Below are 15,166 nucleotides of genomic sequence, written 5' to 3'. Positions count from 1 at the left end.
AAGCAAGAAAGGGAATTTACTGGCTTACGTAATTTGTAGTCCAGACATTGGCCTCACTTGGGTCGGCTTGAATCCTACAGTGATGTCATCAGGCCCCTGTTTCCTTCTGTCTTGCTGAGCTACTTTCTCCCTCGCTGATCCCATTCGCTGGTGGGTACTCTCCTCTTAATATCAATATATCTGCAGACTCACACACTCAGAGCATCCAGAATAAAAGAAACAATATTTCCTCTCATTAATTCTAAGTACAGTTGGCTGAATAACAGTTGCCCAAAGATACCAGGTTCTAATCCTGGAACAAGCAAATGCTACAGTATGAGGAAAAAGCGGTCTTCAAAGATGTGATTACTTTAAGATTCTTGACATGGGAGATTTAGTCTGGATATTGCAGATGTCCCCCAAATGCAATCACAAATGTCTTTATAAGAGAGAGGGAGGCCCCACACACAGAACAGGAGGAGGCAGTGTGACTATTGAGGCAGAGATAGGAGTGATGGGGCCACAAGTAAGGGAGTGCCTGCAGCCGCCAGAATTAGCAAGGAACAGCCTCTCCCTTAGAGCCTCTGGAGGGAGCGTGGCCCTCTGACAACTTGGTTTTGGCTCCATAAAACAGATTCCAGACTCCTGGGCTCCAGAAATGCAAGGGAATAATTTCAGTGACTTGACGCCACCAAGTTTGTGGTAATTTGTTGCAGCAGCCACAGGAAATTAATACACCAGGTAATGTGAATGGTGCTGGTTTGACCAACCTGAGTCACAAGGCTACTTCTGAGCCAGTCGCTGCACACTGACAAGGTGGGACTGGGTTATAGCAGGCGGAGAGGTTCCTCAAAAGGAAGGCATAACTGGAAATAGACGCAGGAGGGACGAGGGGGCAAAAAAAAACACACACAAAAAAACCTTCCTGTTTAAGAGAAAACAGAAAGGTTCAAAGTTAACATTTATACGCAAGAATATTAACGTGTTATGGCACTTGAGCTTTCGTGTCGCTGCGATGATGTCAAGCAGCATATTATCAGGAGGCACTGGGTTACTCAGGGACCACTTGCTAAGAGCAGATTTGTTTTTATTGTTGATCACTGGGACTTCTCCAAGTCTGACATGTCTCTTTTTGGAAAAGTTGTATGTTAAGATCACACATATTATTCTAATATAAATAAACATACTGTGTTATTAGGCTAGGGTAATAATTTGTATTTATTTATTTTATTTATTTATTTATTTTTTTGAGACAGAGTCTCGCTCTGTCACCCAGGCTGGAGTGCAGTGGCCGGGATCTCAGCTCACTGCAAGCTCCGCCTCCCGGGTTCACGTCATTCTCCTGCCTCAGCCTCCTGAGTAGCTGGGACTACAGGCGCCCGCCACCTTGCCCGGCTAGGTTTTTTTTTTTTTGTATTTTTTAGTAGAAACGGGGTTTCACCGTGTTAGCCAGGATGGTCTGGATCTCCTGACCTCGTGATCCGCCCGTCTCGGCCTCCCAAAGTGCTGGGATTACAGGCTTGAGCCACCACGCCCGGCCAATAATTTGTATTTATTTTCCAACATTCTTCGCAATTAGGTCTAAAATAATTTATTAATAATGCTTGCTACAGTAAAAGCTATGCCAGAGTTGATGAAGTCTATAGCACTTTCCACACCTCTCCTTGGATTCTAACTCGGTGGCCTCTGAAGGCTGTGCTCCAGGATGGCTCTGCCTCTTGTGCAGGCTTTGGCCTTGGGTAACTTACACTTTCCAATGTCAGATTCTTTATGTGCAAAATGAGGATAAGTGACTTTGCAGCATTTGTTTTGAGGATTATCTTTAAAAAAAATGTGTGACAGTATCTAGCAGAGTGCCCAGCACAAAGATGCTAGAAATACTCTATTGTGAATCCATAATCCAATAAGCACAGTTTACCTCATTGTTCCCTGCATTTGTCTGTTTATGCTTACCCACACTGAAGCTCTTCCAATGGCCCGTTTCTACTTCAAAAGATCTACTTGTAACTTCCACTTGGCTCAGCACGTTGGCGAGCAGAGGAGCCTGATGTCAGGTGTGCACTGGACGTCTTAGCATGTTCTCTCCCTTTTCAAACCTTTGTAAAATGCAACATAAGATCAGTGTCAGTTCCAAGTCATGCAGGGCTAAACCTGCTTATTTATTCCAAAACTGTTTTAGATGCTAATAAGATTTCTTCAATATGACCAGGCATCACAGCCCACCTCCCCAACCTGAGATGGCTCATTTGCCTTTGTTGTGAAAGTGTCAGACTTTATTTTGAAGATTCAAATTAATAGGATCTATTAGTTAGTTCTCAGCTCTTTCATCATTTACTCTAAAAAGCTGTAGTAGGTAAGTCAGGCATAATCTCCCTTTTGGACATTTTGCTGGAGGGAAGAGGAAAGCGAGCATCGCTTGATGCATATGGAAGAGCAATCCCCAGTTAGGGGCACATCAGCCTTGTCTCTTGTTCCTGTGAGCCAGTGAGCTGCCTCTGGACCAGTCGGCAACTCAGCAGCAGCTCTGAGTTCCGAGGGGCATTTGGGAAATCTCTGGCCAGGCTGGACAGGTTTGGGGGGGTTGTATTGCTTCATCTTTGCCCAGGAAATTTTAGAATTCAGTTGCAGGGCTCTCAAAATTGTTTGATTGCTAGCCTTTGTTCTTTAATGAATATCTGCTTATATTCAGGGTAGCTGTCACTCCAACCATTATAAACCACATCTAAAATAAATTTTACTGGGCCTCAGGGGCTTGGGGAGATACAGAGATGAAATGCAGAGAGATGACTTTTATAGATGTAATTTAAACGTTTGCTAAAATTTAAATAAGGGAAGCTTACTATTTAATGAGGAATTTTATCCACTTTGTATATATAATTTATAGCTTGTTGCATATCACAAGATCTCACTCGTCCTACAGGAATACTTTGCATTCTGGAAATAGGTATACCAAAACCCCAAAGCATTAGAAGTAGTGGGATCATGAACAACTTTTCATTTCTTCTTTTTTCCTAGGCACGTGTCCTTAAAATTCTATATTTAACAAATGTTATGTTCATAACATGAAACATTTTGATTAATGCTTAAAAAAATTAAGAACTTTAAACAGAAACAGCAATCATGAATATGCAGCATAATGTTAGCCTTTATAGGTTAAAGCTGGAAACATTTCTAATAGCAGAAAATTGTTTAATTAAAATCTCATATCCATACAGTAGAATGCAATGATCCCTTACTTAATAAGTATATGCATTCACTTTGGGGGGAGGGAGGAAACACACTTTAAAAATTTACACAAATTTTTCTGATTATCTTGTTTTTTCATTGTTTGGTCAACAAACCGTCCATTTGACTCAATTCCAATCTTCACCAAAAACAAGTACCTTCCATCTAGGACCCAGATGGAAGGCTCACAGTATGAGAAACAAGAATGACGTTAATTAAAAGAACACCAATGTACATTATCAGCGGCCTCTTCTGAAAGTCTGACATTACTACAAACAGCCACCTTGAGACCTAGATGAAAGGGTCCTTTAAATGACGTGGAATTAATGTTGTATATATCCAGACATATTTGAAATTCACAAATTGATGTGAACATGACAGGGTAGAATTTTTGCAAGTATTTTATCTCTGAGGTTGGATAATAAAAATATGGTTCTAATAAAAAAGTAGGCAAAACTCCTTCAGAACAAAAAGTGATTGTGTCAAGCACTGTGAATGATTGTAAAATATGGGAACTCAAGATTTAGCAAAGCAGTTCCAAAGGTTAAGTCCATTTCTTGTGAATGAGTGATGCGCTCATGCGGTTACCAAGTGATCAACCTGACGAAAAGGAGAGCTCTGCTTCCACAGAGGGTTCTCCTCAGGTTGTTGTCCTCGTGGCTGGGTAGAGGAATGCCATGCTCTAGGAAAGAAGTTATCCAGTGTGGTAGGAATCCAGGACCATGACTAGAGGGACAGAATCACCTAGCCATGGTGATTAAAGTTTGCAGATAATCTAGGCTTTGTTACTTGAAGGCAGAATAGACCAAAGTGACAGATGTTTATATCCTATCTTCTTAAGTCTTCAAACACTACATATAATGAGTGAGCAGAAATGAAAAGTTACGGAGCATAAATGGAACCAATACTTAATGGAATATTTATTTTCTACGTAGCTCTGTTGTAAAAATTAAAGTTATATTAAATGTACTGACGGCAGTCAAAGTTTAATGATTATAATTTTTACTTTGCTTTAGTATAGATTTTTTTTAATGTTTCTGATAATTTTATCCCTTTTTTTGAGACAGAGTCTCTCTCTGTCACCCAGGCTGGAGTGCAGTGGCACAATCTCAGCTCACTGCAAGCTCCATCTCCTGAGTTCACGCCATTCTCCTGCCTCAGCCTCCTGAATAGCTGGGACTACAGGTGCCTGCCACCACACCCAGCTAATTTTTTGTATTTTTAGTGGAGACGGGGTTTCACTGTGTTAGCCAGGATGGTCTTGATCTCCTGACCTCAAGATCCACCCTCCTCAGCCTCCCAAAGTGCTGGGATTACAGGTGTGAGCCACGGTGTGCCCAGCCCTTATTTTATCCCATTTTTATACCAAGAAACTAAAGATAGGAATACCCATTTATGTCATTATTTTTAGATAATATACATAAAAATTACAATTAGATACATCACACACTGTATTCTTGCTTTTCCACTTGTTCTTACCTGAAAAATCTAATCAGTCATCTGTGTAACCAAGACTAGGCCTCATCATTCACCCAAAGACAGTCTGGGCCACATATCAGAAATGGAGTGTAGTTAATCTTTCTTGTTTTATCAGTGTGGTCTCTCAGCCAGCAAGCTCCTTAGGAAGGGATCTAAGTAATTCATTCACTGTGATCTTCTTAATCAAAACTAAAAGACTCAGACTTAGAGAGAATGGCACAGAATTTTTAACCCACTCTGGCTACTCTTTACATTGTTCTTACAACCTTTCTACCAACTCAGGCTCTATGCTACTTCATAAGAGCTGCAAGCCACAGAAGACATCGGATGTGACATAAAAATTCATGGTAACATGAAGAAAAATCTCCATTTGGCCGTAGTTCCAAAGAGAAGCTTCTATTTAGTTTCAATATTAAAGGATATTAAACTTGGCTTCCCCATCTACCACATCTATAAAATACATACTTCCAGGCCAGGCACAGTGGTTCATGGCTGTAATCCCAGCACTGTGGGAGGCCAAGACGGATCACTTGAGGTCAAGAGTTCAAGACCAACCTGGCGAAAGTCTGTCTCTACTAAAAATGCAAAAATTAGCCAGGTGTGATGATAAGCGCCTGTAATCCCAGGTTCTCAGGAGGCTGAGGTGGGAGAATCGCTTGGACCCAGGAGGCGGAGTTTGCAGTGAGCCGGTAACGCGCCACTGCACTCCAACCTGGGCGACAGAGTGAGACTCTTTCCCTGCCCCCTCAAAAAAGAAGACACACTTCCATATTAACTTACCTTTTATGACTTTAGGTCATATTCTTTGTTACTGAAGTAGGTCCAGAATTACAGAACTGGTCCTAGGGAGGATCTTTATTTCCTCCTAGGAACGGAGTCTAGAACTCACACAGGGGCTTCCAGCTACAGACGGACAGGAACATCTTCCAAGTCTGTTTCAGGGACGAGTAACAGAGAAGCTCACAAATCTACCACTGAGTACATCTGCTTCCTCACGCTTCGGTTTTTCTCTATTATCCACAGTCCTCTTTTCTCTCCTCTCCCACGTGACTCTAAATCAGTTTTTATATCACAGGCATAGCTAGAATTAGGCCCCATTGCTGGGGGTGCTTGTGACTGACTATCCGCTAACTAAGTGATGGCTATTTTTCATTTTTACTTTATTTGGTTTTGGTTTTGGTTTTGGTTTTTAAGACAGAGCTTCACTCTGTCACCCAGGTTGGAGTGCAGTGGCGTGATCTCAGCTCATTGCAACCTCTGCCTCCAGGGTTCAAGCGATTCTCCTGCCTCAGCCTCCCGAGTAGCTGGGATTACAGGGGCACACCACCATGCCCAGGTAATTTCTGTATTTTTAGTAGAGATGGGGTTTCGCCATGTTGGCCAAGCTGGTCTCAAACTCCTGACCTCAGGTGATCCACCCGCCTCAGCCTCCCAAAGTGCTGGGATTACAGGTGTGAGCCACCACGCCAGGCCACTCTTTTTTAATCATTTAATTTCTTCAGGGACACAGAACTTTATTTTCGTTAAAACTTTGAAATCATCAAACAAACCAAAAGACAAAATCAGAGGATTTCTCTCTTATCTTATTATTTAATGTTATTACTTTTTAGAGGAAATCACATCCATTTGATTTTTTTTTTTTTTTTTTTTTGAGACAGAGTCTCACTCTGTCACCCAGGCTGGAGTGTAGTGGCACAATCTTGGCTCACTGCAAGCTCCGCCTCCTGGGTTCACGCCATTCTCCTACCTCAGCCTCCCGAGCAGCTGGGACTACAGGCGCCCGCCACCACACCCAGCTAATTTTTTGTATTTTTTTTAGTAGAGACAGGGTTTCACTGTGTTGGCCAGGATGGTCTCGATCTCCTGACCTCGTGATCCGCCTGCCTCGGCCTCCCAAAGTGCTGGGATTACAGGCATGACCCACCGCGCCTGGCCCAGTTGATCCTTTCTTTTTAGTTCCTACTCTCTGTCTAAATACTGGGTTTTCACATAAAGATGACCACTGTAGCGGGAGACACATATATTTGTACAAATAACAGTAATTCAGAATGAAAAGTGATGTAAAAGAGCATGACTAAGCGCTATTGAACAAAAAGAAGAAGTTATAATTACTGGAGGGAGGACAGAATAAATGAGAAAGTCAAAGGGTAGGAGTTGAGGTAGGCCTTAAAGAATGGTTAGGGATATTTACATTACTATTTATCTTTGTATTTCTCTGATGTCAACATTACGTATATACAATATATATGTGTATATGCGTGACAGAATATAGTCAGATTTTAAGCGTAAAATCTGAACTGTTGTTTTCTTCTTCCCTATTTTGCTGCACTAGAGGAATGAAACGAAAAAATTTTTCCTCATCTCATGGCAGATTAAACCCTCCCTGATCTCGGGGAAAGGGTCACTAGTTTCAGGGATTGCCAATGATTCGGGCTCTTCGTACAGTGAGCCACCAGATATGCTGTGAAAGCTCACCAGGCAGGATTGGATTAGAGGGAAAAGGCCTGTGCTCTAAAGAGGGGCTGGGCACTCCCTAACTAGGAGAACACACATGCTCAGTGTTTCCAGGGCAAAGAGGACCTTCTTCCTATGCCCTGTGACTCCCTGGGGAGGTGACAGAATTCCAGAGAAGCTATATGGTATATCTAGGCAGGGATAACCACAGACTATTTTCATTAATGACACAGAGATTAGAGAGTGTATATTAACCATGTCTTTTAAAATCTGTGTTTTTAATTCTTTGACATCTTGAGGCCTTGCTGACTTATATAATAAACTCCCCTTCATATATCCATCTGTCCTGTTAGTTCTGTCCCTTTAAAGAACCCTGACTAATACACCAACCATCCAATTCGAAGTCTGCACCCCCTAACCACCTCCTTTATGGAATCTTATACTCTGGCTCACTATTCCCCTTTCCTAATCACCCCAAGGCCAGGTACAAGACAACAAGTGGCAAACTTTGTGCCCCAGAGCCCTGAAATTGTTCAAATTGGAAAATTCTTGACCTGCTTACCCTGCCTTGCTTGTTCCTTCCCACAGAAATAACAGTAAATAATAAATGCTCTTGCCCACGTTCTGTCCTCACTTCCTCTGTCTCCTGATCAATCCTTCTGCTTGCTACCGTGGTCCTATGTGGGGTGCCATGCCTTCTGCTTCTAGGAGAAGCAAAATCTGGCATAATTGGAGACTTCAATATCCCATTTTTGATAATGGATAGAACAATTTGGCAGCAGATTAACAGGAAATCAAAGACTCGAGCAATATTATAAGCCAACTAGACTTACAAGATGTTGATAGGGGCCGGGTGGGTGGCTCACACCTATAATCTCAGCACTTTGGGAGGCTGAGGCGGGCAGATCACGTGGTCAGGAGATCAAGGTCATTCTGATCAACATGGTGAAACCCCGTCTCTACTAAAATACAAAAAATTAGCCAGACATGGGGGCACGTGCCTGTAGTCCCAGCTACTTGGGAGGCTGAGGCAGAGGAATCGCTTGAACCAAGAGGCAGAGGTTGCAGCGAGCCGAGATCACGCCACTGCCCTCCAGCCTGGATGACAGAGCGAGGTTTCGTCTCAAAAAAAAAAAAGACATTAATAGGATATTCCACCCAACTACAGAGGGGTACACATTCTTTTCAAGTGCAATTGTAGGATTCTCCAAGATAGACTATGTGTTAAGCCATAAAACAAGCCTCAATAAATGTAAAAGGATTGAAATTATACCTAAAATATTTTCCAATGACAATAGAGTTATACCCAGAATCAATAAGGAAATGTGAGAAATTCACAAATGTGTGAAAATTAAATACCCTCCTTTTCTTTGAGACAGGGTCTCACTCTGTTACCCAGGCTAAATGCTGTGGCATGATCATGGCTCACTGCAACCTCCATCTCCCAGACTCAAGTGATCTTCCTACCTCAGCCTCCTAAATAGCTGGGACTACAGATGTGTGCCATCATGCCCGCTATTTTTTTTAAATTTTTTTTGTAGAGATGGAGTCTTGCTATGTTGCCCAGGCTGGTCTTGAACTATTAGATTCAAGGGATCCTCTTGTCTTGGTCTCCTAAAGTGCTGGGATTACAGGTGTGAGCCACCACCACTGGCCTAATAATACATTTCTAAATAATCAATGGGTCAAAGAAGAAATCACATGGGAAATTAATTTTCACATGGAAGAAATTAAATTTTTCATTCAATTCAAAAATTATTTGAATAAAAATTAAACCACAACATCCAAAACTTATGGCATGCAGTTCAGACAGTGCAGTGTATAAAGGGAAATTTATAGCTATAAACAAATATATTTAATACAAAAGAAAGATCTCTAGTCAATAACTGTAACATTCACCTTAAGAAAATAGGAAAAGAGAAAACTAAACCCAACCAAGTAGAAGAAAGAAAATAATAAAGATTAAAGAACAAATGAATGAAATAGAGAATAGAAAACGATAGAGACATTAATGAAACCGAAAGTTGGCTCTTTGAAAAGATCAACAAAATTGGCTAGATCAACAAAATCTTTAGCTAGACTGACCAGGATTTTTAAAAGGGAGACTGAGAGAAAGAGAGAGACAGAGAGAGACAGAGAAAGACAGAGAAAGAAGACTCAAAGTGCTAAAACCAGTAGTGAAATAGGGAGCATCACTACTCCTCTTATAGAAATAAAAAAGGATTTTAAGGAAATACTAATGAAGAACTGTATGCCAAAGGAACCATGGGGTGACTGACAATAGATGACCCAGTAGGAACCAGTATGAACAGATAATTACTGACAAGAGGGATCCTCCTCTTATCCACACACACTTACACACCTTGACACAGTAATTTAGGTAGAATTACGTGCTGGACAGGGCTGGTGCTTAGAGGTTATATTAGGCTGAGTAACAGAAAATAAAGAATTACAATATTCCTCCTACATTTGAGACTCATACCTACTTCACTATTTTAACATATGAAAATATAGGAAACCTCAGATAATAAAATTAAGATCACTTATAATGATAACATCTAGAGAGATAGCCATTATTACTATTATAAAGTATCTACTTCTCTCCCTACTTATATGTTTTATGTAGAAATATCAGATGTAATTTTATTTTCCAGCATTCAGCTTAATTTTCATTCTAACTCTCAGTCCACAGGTAGCAGAAACAAATCTCAGCCAATTCATGGTTTCCCCCGGGGCCTGGGCTTGCATCTAAAACTTCCGAGGAGCTTGTATGGCTTATATTCCTACCTGCCCGCTTCTCAGCTTCTGATCTATGCAGGAATCCTGACCACATGGTCTCTCCAGGTCTGATTATCTCTCAGGAACCTTGGACAGGTTGACCGTGTTGCCCTGGAGTTATGGTAAACTCTTACAGTCTACATTCTTTCGCCACAACTGTGCTGTTCTCGTGGATGGGGAAATCATGCTTTCTACTGCTGCTGGACCATGAGGAATGTGGCCTGGATTCCCCATCCAGATGTCTCTTCTGCTCCTGCAGTTATTGGGCCTGGAGGAAATCTGAGACCTTTCAGTTCTTCCAGCTTTGGTTCTGACTTGGGGACACAGGTCCCTTATGACGTTAGATCTCTAAACCAGTCTAGGACTATTATCACAATTATTTTATTGTATGAAAGAAGTATCATTTATTTAACCATTCTCTTGTATATTTAGATAACATTAATCCTTTATGATCATATATTATGCAGTCTTGAATATCTTTGTAATGAAAGCTTTATCCGTGTCCATTATTAAGAGAAATTCCTAGAAGGGCAATTTATGTGTCAAAGAATATGCATATTTTTAGTCTTTTCTATATTTTGCCAAATCACCCTCCAGAAGTGTAACCAATTACCTCTCAGCAACAGTGGATAAGAATTCTTACATCCCCACACCATAGATTTAGCAATAAATTATTTACACAGGGCATAGCGTTGCTATATATTTGCACACAATGTCTGTATGCTGTTCATGACTCCATAATAAAAAATGTGCTTTGATAATTTGTAATCACTAGAGAACCGCTCATATAGCTAAGGGTTGAAATGATTCTTTTAAAGCTAAAAAATGAGATTATTCATGAAACATGTGACTAAGAGATCACTTCTTGCCAGGGCTTCAACAGGTTAATGATCCACTTTTTTTCCTACTATTCATTGGGTACAGAATTTTTTTAAGTCTGTCATAACAATAATTGTTGACTGTGGTATGCAGAATGGCCCCCCAAAGAAGTTCACACTCAGATTTCTGGATCCTGTGAGCATGCTATATTAAATGGCAAAAGACACTTTGTGAATAAAATTAAGGCTAGAGACCTTAAAAGAGGGTGGGCCCTATTCTGTATTATCCAGGTAAGGGGAGATGAGAGAGATCTGAGAGTGAGAATGGTTAATGCCCTGTTGTTGGCTCTTATATGTAGACGCCCACATGCAAGAACCAGAGACACCTAGGAACTCAGTGAAGTCCCCAGCTAGCAGCCAGAAAGGATATGAGGATTTCAGTCCTACAACCATAAGGAACTGGATTTTGCCAACAGCTTGAGTGGCTTCCAAGTGGATTCTTTCCAGAGCCTCCAAATAAGAGACCAGCCAGCTAATACCTTGATTTCCACCTGTACCTCTGACCTATATAACTAAGGCAATACATTTGTGTTGTTTAGGCTTCTAAATTTGTAGTATTAGTTACCACAGTGGTAGGTAATTCTTACATTTACTGAAAAAATAAATGATAAATTATAAATTAAGTAGATGCATGAACGAATGAATTTAAAGATGATTTCAGAGTGAAAATTATATGTTCTTTCCCAAAAGACCAGTGGAATCATAAGTACAGTTAATCCTGAAGGTCCTTAGAATATATTGTTTCACTTTGCTGATTCATGTCAGTTTTGTTCCATCTACAGCTTCTGAAGGAGACGATTACATGAGGTAGCCACCATCTCTCCTGCTGTGAGAATATTTATTATAGTCTTTAGTGTTCAGTGACTGTTTTGTGCTTGTGATTTCCCATGATTATCATTTGAAGAATGTGAACACTTCACATCAGCACACAAACTATTACTGTTCTTAACCGGTGAATTCAGAAATAATCACCTGCATACACTAAATTTTTTCCCAACAGATATTTACTAAACTCCTGCTCTGAGTGTAGTTTCCTGCTAGGTTCTGAAGCTATTACAAAAGAAATACAGATAGCTCCCAAATTAAAAACTGGTTTATGTTCTAGGTTTATTTCCAAGTTAGAAGTTTCTCACTTCGAACATATTTTCACATACAGACCATACTAAAAACATTGACTCTGTAAATAAACCAGCCCACAGAAGCCCATTTAACTCAAAAGTTACTTGAACTGATAATAAAAGAATTTAACTATATTTAAGCATGTATTTTCTATGGCAAAATAAATTCAGTTTTCCAACTTGTAGTGTTAGAGCTGCAACATCCTGCCAAGAAGAACTAGTCCTTTAGCAGTGACATTAAGGATCAGAGACAACTGAAACATGGAGGAAACAGTCCTGTATTTTTAAAAATCATATGTTTGACCACCTTTTTGTCTTGTTTTTAGTTCTCTGTAGCGGGAATGCCTGTTATCCTTATGCTGGGTCATCTTGTTCTCTCTTCCATGTCTACCGCCTTCTCTCCAGTTGCTTTTACTATATCCAGATTTTCTAATTATTATTGTTAAATCTTGCCATCTGTCATCTTAGATATTTCTTCTCCTAAAAACTCTAATTGAGAGATAAGTGGGACTTAGCTTCACAGAGAAGTCAGTGCTCAGATCCAGAACTGAAGTTTCCTTAACTTTTCACGTATTATTATTAATAAAGGTAATGCTACTCAGTTAGAAATTATCTGGGATCTTTAAGACACACCACCCACATCCATGTAACATTTTTCTATTGGAGACAAATTATATATGTGAACTGTTTCAATATTCAGGTTGTTAGATAATTTATGTAAAATCGTATATACGGTGAGATGATATGGTATAGATATAAACATCAGTTACACATAAGAGTTAGTGGTATAGGTAATAAATATTTCAGGAGTTAATAAAATGGGGAACTCAGTTTGTCCTCAATTCAACCATTCCATAACCCCCAAACACATGAGTGATATTCTCGCTTATAACTGTATTTCTTCCCTGTAAACGCCTCTTCTCTCATCTTTTCTGTCTCTTTATGTTTAAATCTTCTCCACTTCTATGGCCTGGCGCATGCACACACTTTCTAGGAAGGCTTCGCTGGCTGCCCACCCTTATGTAATCTGTTCTTTCTCTCATTTCCCGTAGCAGTTCATTGCTTCTTTTCTTATGACACAGAAACGTGACGCTGGATAGGTGTGTTTAGGAAAGTGCAAGGATGGACTTTGAGAAAACCAGTTGTTGAATGACTGAGCTAAGTTTAGATGTATATAAAAGAAGGAAGCAGAGAGAACATTTTAGACATGGTGAAGACGATTAGAGATCATGAACAGAGGCAGAGAGGCTGGAAGTCAGAGGCTGGCTTTCTGGACAAAGAGGGTTCCTATTGAAAATGCAGAAGGTGAAAAGGAGTTGAGGAGCAGATGGTGTAGGACCTTTCCCAATGCCTCGGGGAGGAGGAGTTTGGACTTCATCCTGAAAGCAACAGGGGGCCATCGGAATGCATTGTTAAAGTGAGCATTTAGGGAAATTAATTTGGCAGCAATATGTAAGATGGATGCAGGGAGCTTATTAAAAGGATATTTTGGTAATATGAGGAGAGCAGGTATAAATTTTAAAGGCCCTATTCAAGTATGCAACAACAACATAAATAAAACCCATAACTGTTCTATAATTCATTTCTCCAGTGCTGTTTCCATTTGACTTGCTGCAGAAAATTTAGTCTAGTCACTTCCAGGTAAAATGAGTCCAATTCTGCGTTTTCTCAGCGTTTTGAACTCCATCAATTCAAGAGGGTGTGGAGAAGGTAGGAAGGTAGGAGTGAGAGACATTTGTGTCAGCCCTCACACTGTGGTGGAGGCTGCTTCCACAGTCCCCATCTTGTTTGTCCTTTGTGTAGGACATATGAGTGTCCCCTCAGACCCAGGCTGGAGGTCATGGGAGCAAAGGCGGCCCACACAGAATCCTCCTTGGGGGAGCTTCCCTCACGCGAGCTGGGAGATACTTTGTAGGTCCTTCTCTTAAATAACCTGGGTTCCCTCTCGGAGGGCCACGGGAATTTTGACACTCCGTCAACACCACTCCAGCCCATGGGCACTAGGCAAATTGTCTCCAGCTGACCACGGGAGTGGGAGCCGCACTGCCATTTTCTCCGCCAGCTGCTTCTCCATGACTGCAGCGCGGCCGGTGCGGGTTTCTCTGCACATTTCACTGTCTGCTGTCTTCCAGTCCCACTGAGTCAGAAGAACTTTCTTTTCATGGGTCTGTAAACTTAAGTAAGGGGATCTATTCTGTCCCCTCTCAGGACTCATCCTGAGGAAGCAGAAGGCAGGGCACATGCTCCCCATACACACATTTAACTCTGTCTCTTTTTCCTTGCCAAACCCTCCCCTCATTTCCCTCTTTTCCAGCTTAGAGATTCTTCTTTTTCTAGTCTGGCTAAGAGAGTCTTTCCTATGGATCCAAATCTTTCAGTATTACCTCAAGACCAGAGAGTTTTGAATTTAAGGATCAGGCATGAGTTGCCTTTGCTGCCTTTCGTTACTTCCGCAGGGACCATGGGTGTCTCCGGTCTCCCTCTCTAATTGGGGGAAGGATCTTAGGGAACAAGTGAATTGATTTAGGTGAGCATAGGAGCAGGTGTGGGTATTTTGAAATACTTTTTTTGCCACATAATAATGATGTCCTCAGGGCCTAGTCTAGGGAGACAAAAGAATAAGAAGGAAATATACATTGGACTTGAATGGAATATTAAAAGTAAGATAGAGGTAGAGAATTTGAAGAAAGTTTTCAAGATTTTGTGCCTGAGCGAATGGGAAATGAATGATATTGAGGGGATAAAATGAGAATGAGAGAGCGACAAACTAGGTGCACTACTGAACCTGGGTGACAGCAGCACACTGAGCAACACAACACTATGGAATGGAATGTACGTTAATTTTATTAGGGATTTAAGAAAAGCAGGCTCTGGAGGAGCAATTCCCCTGATCCAACTCACTAAGGATGGTTTGGAAATGAGCATATCCATTCATTAATGTACCCTGGGGATTGTATCTAACAGGATGACTATTAGTGGTGACCACTGGGCCACTCAGATGGGAGCTGGTGCTTGGCCAATGGTTAAATGAGGTGGTTCATCAGTGATTATAGAATAAGAGCAGACGGATGATTCGGCTGTAATTAGGGGCTGTCCAACCATAGAATAAGATGAATTGCTGTTCTTGGTCCTCAGAATATTTCTAAGATACAGAAAAGTCTTTAGAATCAGAGCATTTCCTCTGCTAGAGAGTGTGAGTACACACTGACAAATTCTACTGTACCGTTCATTTTCTATATTCTTTATCTGTCATCC

General features: G+C 40.9%; 1 protein-coding gene and 1 long non-coding RNA gene across 3 annotated transcripts in view; one reads left to right on the top strand and one right to left on the bottom strand.

Moving 5' to 3' along the window:
* The window catches only part of LOC106994417 (uncharacterized), a 216,520-nt gene that overhangs the window by 66,070 nt on the left and 135,284 nt on the right, over positions 1-15,166 (top strand). The window lies entirely within an intron of this gene.
* The window catches only part of LOC106994416 (uncharacterized), a 131,244-nt gene that overhangs the window by 635 nt on the left and 115,443 nt on the right, over positions 1-15,166 (bottom strand). Inside the window, exons 8-10 of one of the 2 annotated variants that reach the window (XR_013408331.1) lie at positions 5,464-5,615; positions 1,933-2,075; positions 29-904 (exon numbers count right to left, since the gene is read on the bottom strand). This is a non-coding gene — a long non-coding RNA (uncharacterized LOC106994416). Of the gene's footprint in view, positions 1-28; positions 905-1,932; positions 2,076-5,463; positions 5,616-9,924; positions 10,184-15,166 lie in introns of both variants that reach the window. The other variant, XR_013408330.1, reaches the window with a different exon arrangement.

Source organism: Macaca mulatta, chromosome 18, assembly GCF_049350105.2.
Source record: "Macaca mulatta isolate MMU2019108-1 chromosome 18, T2T-MMU8v2.0, whole genome shotgun sequence".
Taxonomy (NCBI): domain Eukaryota; kingdom Metazoa; phylum Chordata; class Mammalia; order Primates; family Cercopithecidae; genus Macaca; species Macaca mulatta.
This window is presented reverse-complemented; position numbering and strand designations above follow the sequence as displayed.